Source organism: Pinus tabuliformis, chromosome 6 (genome assembly GCF_031772625.1).
Source record: "Pinus tabuliformis cultivar Carrire ecotype Pingquan chromosome 6, CPIR1, whole genome shotgun sequence".
Classification (NCBI taxonomy): Eukaryota; Viridiplantae; Streptophyta; class Pinopsida; order Pinales; family Pinaceae; genus Pinus; species Pinus tabuliformis.
The window spans coordinates 188,321,432-188,327,915 of NC_142292.1; positions in this window are offsets into that span (position 1 = coordinate 188,321,432).

Consider the following 6,484-nt stretch of genomic DNA (forward strand, 5'->3'; position numbering starts at 1 on the left):
TGCCTTGGGAAGGCTCTTTTCCCCTACAAAACACAAAACACAAAACCCAACACGAATATGCAAAGAAAAACGAACCTTACGGCTCAAAGTTAGCTTTAGCCAAAAAACTAGAATTTAAAAAAAAAATCTCAAAGTTAGCTTTTAACCGAAAAACTAAATATTTTTCTCAATGTTTCTGATTTTCCAAGATCACACTAAGGTGCAGGGAAAAGAGCATACGCATGAGAAAAATCCTTTCTTTCTGTTTCTGATTTGCCCAGATCGCACAGAGTCGCAGGGCAAAGAGCATACGCAGAAATGAAAGGTATAGATCCGGGAAAAAAAAAGGCTAAATAAACCGAAACCGAAATAAGCAGAGAGAAAATGACAGTAAACTGCAAAAAAAAACACTGTATACCTCCCGATCTGAAAAATGACGCAGCTAGGGCTACCGGAAACCTTTTCGCGTGAAACGAAAGGGGTTCCTCACTGAAACAGATGCTCCGAACGCAACAGAGCAGTCCTCTCGGCCCGAAAGCAGTCAGAAATAGCAGATCTAGGAAACGACAGCCGCATGCAGTTCTACCGGCTTCAGATTTGGATCACCAACGGACGCGGCCCTCAAATAGCTCTGATACCATGTAGGAATTTACAGGGTAAGTCCCTCAGAAAGAATACCAAAAGGACACCGCTCACAACCAGATCTCAAATCAATACACCAGTATTTTTGACGTGGTTAAAACCCTCAGAGTGCAAGGAGGGAAACAGTCCACGGCCTGTCTCAACGTGGGTACAGACAATTTATTAATCAAAGAATGAAAATTTACATAAGCTTCTCTCATGCACGGATTCCCCGAACAATGACCCTCCATGCGCTTTAAATAGAACTCATGGACCAATCGGGTGTCAAGCCACGGATCAAGTGTCGATAATACCGAGGTGAGAGTGAACCGTCGGATCACTACATATCGTGACCGTCGGATTGTAAGTTACAATATGTACAACGGTAAAGAAAGACACTTTACCTAACTCTATACCTAACTCTAAACTAGACCAAGTTGATCTTAACTATATCCTATGTGTCGGAATATCCTAACAGCTTTATGCACAATAAAAGAACCACAATGTATTTGATATAGATATTGTAATTTTCTTATTTGTTTTTGAAAATGGATATTGCGCATAATTATTACGCTAACAAGGAAAACACACAGTTCTCAAAACAACATATCGATTCCGATATCTATGAGAAAAACCATTTGTAACGAGCGCCCACCAACCTCTAGAACTATGAACTATACCAAAATGCATTTGAAATATGTGTGCCAAATAAAATCCATGATCAACACCAGGCCATTGCAACTATCAACATATCAATTGTTGAAATTATGCCACAAGAGCTTTATAAATTTTAGACCTCATGATTTATTATTCTTACACTAATGTGTAATGATATTATTGGTAATATTCTAATTGTAAATAATGCTTATGTTTGTATTTTTGAATATCTCTTTGTTTAGGATCTTGTGCAAAGGTGCGCAAGAAGTCAAATGTGCGGAGAAAGCTTTCTTTGTTCAGATAATTTCACCTCGCACTGAAGGCTTTTATTGCTAATATTATTGATAATATTTTGGTTATAAATAATAGGTATCTCCATATTCCTTTCTGGTCGAAGAGGCCTTCAGAGATTTCACTATTTTATAGATATTAGTAGTCAATTGCATAATGGTTATGCGGAGTGTGGACAAATTTCTGTACAAAACCACATTTCATTGAGCAGAAGCTCTATTTATGATTATGTTTATGAAATTAGGTAGATGTAAGGAAGTGCAGAGAAAGTTCATTATGTGGAGGACACTGCCAAGCTTTCATTGTGCCGATCTCTCAACCTTGCACTCAAGACTTCCATTTCTAGTATTTTAGTATTAAAACATGATCCGTATTTGTTGTTCATAATAACATTGTTTATGTGTATATTATTGATAATATTTTAATCATAAATAATGTATATCTTCATATTTTTTAATATATTATTTTTTATGGTTATCTTTGTTAGATTATGCATATATGCGGATGTGCAGAACCATATGATATCATTGGTAATATTTTAGTGATCAATAGTCAATTGAGTAAAGGTTTTCATGTGTGTAGTCAAAATTCTATACAAAACCACATCAATTTTCACGTCATTGAGTAGAAGATTTAATTATGGTTATCGTTACGAAATTAGGCACATGCACGAAATTGCGGAGAAATTCAATTGTGCAGAGAAAGCTTTCAAGCGTTCATTGTGTGGATCTTCACAATTTGAACTAAAGTCTTTTATTGCTAACATTTTAGTATTAAATAATTCATATTTTTTATTCACATTAATATTGAGCCAATTGATCGACCCATATTATATTATTGCTAATATTTTAATTATAGACAATGCATATCTTCATATTTTTGAATATCAATAGTCAATTTGTGAAGGTTGTCTGCATCCCCCCTCGTCCCCAGCTCCCTCATTTCCCGAGTGTATGCAAAGAACCTGTAACCATAGCATATCATGCTTATTTTTTTGAAATTATGAAAAGTAATATTTCAAGCCCTTTCATTGTGTGGATGTCCACACTTCGCACAAAAGGCTTTGTTTGAGTGTGAAGACTAAGTGTGGAAAAGTTCAAAGTTAATATAAAATGTCACACAAACACTTCATTCACAATATACAATATCAATTTTTATTTATCAAATTTAATATCACATATTGTACTCAATATTTATGAAGTTTAAGATTAGTGTTATATGAAAAATCACATAAGAAAGGACATTTGTTACAAAAATGTTTATGAAAATGTTAATGCGGTGATGTTTGGGAAAATGCAAAAACTTTGGAATTAGACTTAGCATTGAATAATTAATTAATTAATGCTTAGCAGTCATAAAATTTCTCACAATAACACCAAGGCAATCGATGGACCCATACACTACAAGAAAAATACCTTCTATCTGTGGTTATAACATAAGTTTTTAGTGTTATAAAATTGGTAAACATTATAAAAAAAATCATCCCCTAAAACATCTATTCGTGATAGCAGATGTTTTAGTGGATATTTTAATGAAAATTCATCATAAATGAAAAAATCTGAGTTGTCATAAGTTTTAGCCAATGTTTTTTTGTGATGCACTTAATGGAACAAGTAACATCGATGCACTACATATATATATGAATTGGGCTGCATATGTAACTAAAAGAACTGATGAATTCAATGAAAAGAACACTAGTGTGTAATATATACCACACAGGGGCTAAAAGATAAAAAAAAAATATCTGAGGTGTTCTTATAAGGAACAAGACCAGGGCATGCAAAAAAAATGTCGTGCTGGTGATTTTATTTAAACTTGCAGTACCAATTTGTATCATGTGTATAAACGCCTTGGTGCGTTAGTTATATAAAATCACCAGTGTTGTTAGTTTTCATAATGCACCACAACTGGAAATAATATTTTGTAGGACTGAGATATTAGTTCTATGAAAGGACTGGTGTGTTAAGAATTACAATGCACTAGGGCACTAATTTCAAAAAATATCGTTGCTTAAAGAAATGAACACGTCAGTGCTGTCATTTTCTCAAAAGGAACCAGTCATGAAAACATATGTTGTCTAAGTGTTTTTTATATAACATAATGCATCACTACATTTTTATGTTATGGACACGCTGGTTTTTTGATGAGATTTTCTCTTTTTTGGAAACGTCGACTTGTGATAGTACAATTATTATAATCTTTTAAATCTGTTATTCATCAAAAAATCGATATATATCTTATAACAATGTTCATATAAATTAAAATTTTATTAGTGCATTTCTATACAATGTTTAGAGATTAATTTTTTATATTATCAGATTTCACATCTCTTCATTATAATATCTAATCATCCATATATTTAATCAATGGTGCAACATTTCATAGCAACATTGAATAACACAATAGAATACATTAAAATTTATTTTATTATATATCAACAAGAGGCTCTTTGTCATACAAAATCGGGTTGTTATTGGTAATCCCTTGTCTTTCAATTCAGACACTATGTCCATTACATTAAACAAAATGTCTCATTTTCACAGAAAATTATTTAAAAAAATACAACAAGTTGAATTTATATCCAAATAGATCATCATTCATCGTCAGAATTACTGTCAGTGTTTGATCTACTTCCATACCTTGGGTTATTTGTAGGAATGTTTTGTTGATTGCATCGACTGTTTTCGTCTTCTTCAAGTTCCATATCCAAACATTAAAAGAAAAGTGTAATGAGTGTATCTCAATTGGTGAGAATAATGAAAATTGAAATAAATAACATACATTAATGTAAATCAAATAACAATGTACCATAACATGAAGTGACTCATAAATTGTGCACATGGTTTCAAAACCATGTCTCATGCCTTGTTGCAACAAGTCTTCTACTGGAATAGTTCCACATTTCATTTCCTGCATGTTTTAAACCTCATTATAAATCATTAATTTAATATAAATGGTTTTTTGTTCTATTAAAACTCATAGAAGTAAAACAACATAGATACTTACAAATTCCACAATTAATTTTTGAGATGCCAACATATACTCACATCCCTTATTTAACCCAATGTCAATCAATTGTTTTGATGGCTCTTCTCTTTATGTTAGCACCTATTTGAAGACATTCAAGGATGATTATTGTCCCTTTTTATGTGCTAAATGAGTTCCATTTTGTTTTCTTTTCTGCAAGCAAATACATGAAAAATAGTATTTAATGCTAAATTATTTGTTTTATATCTACAAATTCAATCATGATTACATATATTTGAAGCACGTTGTTGTTGATATGGCTCCTCCTGGGATGTAATTATGTCCATTTCTTTGACCATCTCCTTGTACTCTTTTTTGGACACTCCTACTAGCTTGTTTCACATTTCAGCTCGTTGATCAGTTCGGATTTTCATAATCTTCCTGAAAACAATAATAAACTATTTTTATATTGATATATGAAAACTAAATATAACAAAATCGATATTAACAAAAGAATGTTTTGTAGTAATATATACATATAATTCGAGAAAATCATTTTAGTTAGGAATATTACCTTTTGAATGATTGATTTTTTATTGTTCTATACTTTTGTTATCGCAAGTATGACATGTCTCATTGATGATTTCTCTAACACTAATACAAAATGGCTAATTAGATACTAAAGAAACGACTAAAATTTTCATATAAATGACAAATTTTCATTCGATGACCAATAGGGTCTAATTTAGAGTATCTTATAACATGACCAAAGTTTAGTCCCATTTAGCTTAGTCATTAATTGGTTGTCACAATTTTATCATCTATTAATATATTTAGCCATAAATTTGATGATTAATTTAGTCATTGATTTAATCTTTAATTGCCACAATTAATGATCAAATACACAACAAAATATATTATTACATCGTTACTTGAGAAAACCAATTGATAACCAAAGAAATATGACCAAAATGTTTGTCACATTATAAGTTACTATAAATTATCTACTACTAGTTTTATGTATGCAAATTTTAGTGCTCATTTCAAACCAACCAATGATCAAAGAAATATGACTAAATTTCAGTCATGTTATATGATATTGTAAAATAGTTATTAATAGTTGTATATATGACAAATTTAGTCACCTTTGTAATAAAAAATTTATAATATAAAATAATCATTTATCTTTTTTCTTAGTTCCATATTCATTATATAAATGACTGACTTAGTACTTTGTATTCATTTCATTTACTTTCATTAATAGTCATTATAAACGACTAATTTAGTCATCGTATATTCATTTTTATTTGTGCTCATCATTTATAAATATGAATTACCAATTTAGTATTTTTAGATTGATTTTATGTGTTCATTATTAATCAACATAAATTAATGAGTATGATTTTGCGACTAAATCAAAAAATGTCATATAATATGTATCTTCATCTAATTTGAAAACACAAAGTTACATATATGAATTACAATAATAGATAATGTCTAGTATAAATGTAAATAATTTCAACTACTTAAATTATATTATATGAAATGTCAAGTACTACAATATGAGTTTCCAACTTAGTAACGGTTAGACTACAATTTACATATGAAATATTGTTTCAACACTTCAAAACATTATCATTCTGTTACCAATACTTTGCAAATGACACTAGTACAACATGGATAATTAATTACTAAAAAATGACTAAAATTTGCATATAAACGACCATTTCTCAATCGGTGACCAATAGTGGCTAATTTACAGTATCTTATTACGTGACCAACTTTTAGTCATTTTTAGCATTGTCCTTAATTAGTTATCTCAATTTTATCATCTAGTATTATATTTAGTCACAAATTTGGTCATTAATTTAGTCATTGATCTAGTCATTAATTTCCACAATTAATGACCAAATACATGACAAAGTATACTACTATATGATCACCCGAAAAAGCCAATTAATGCCTAGAT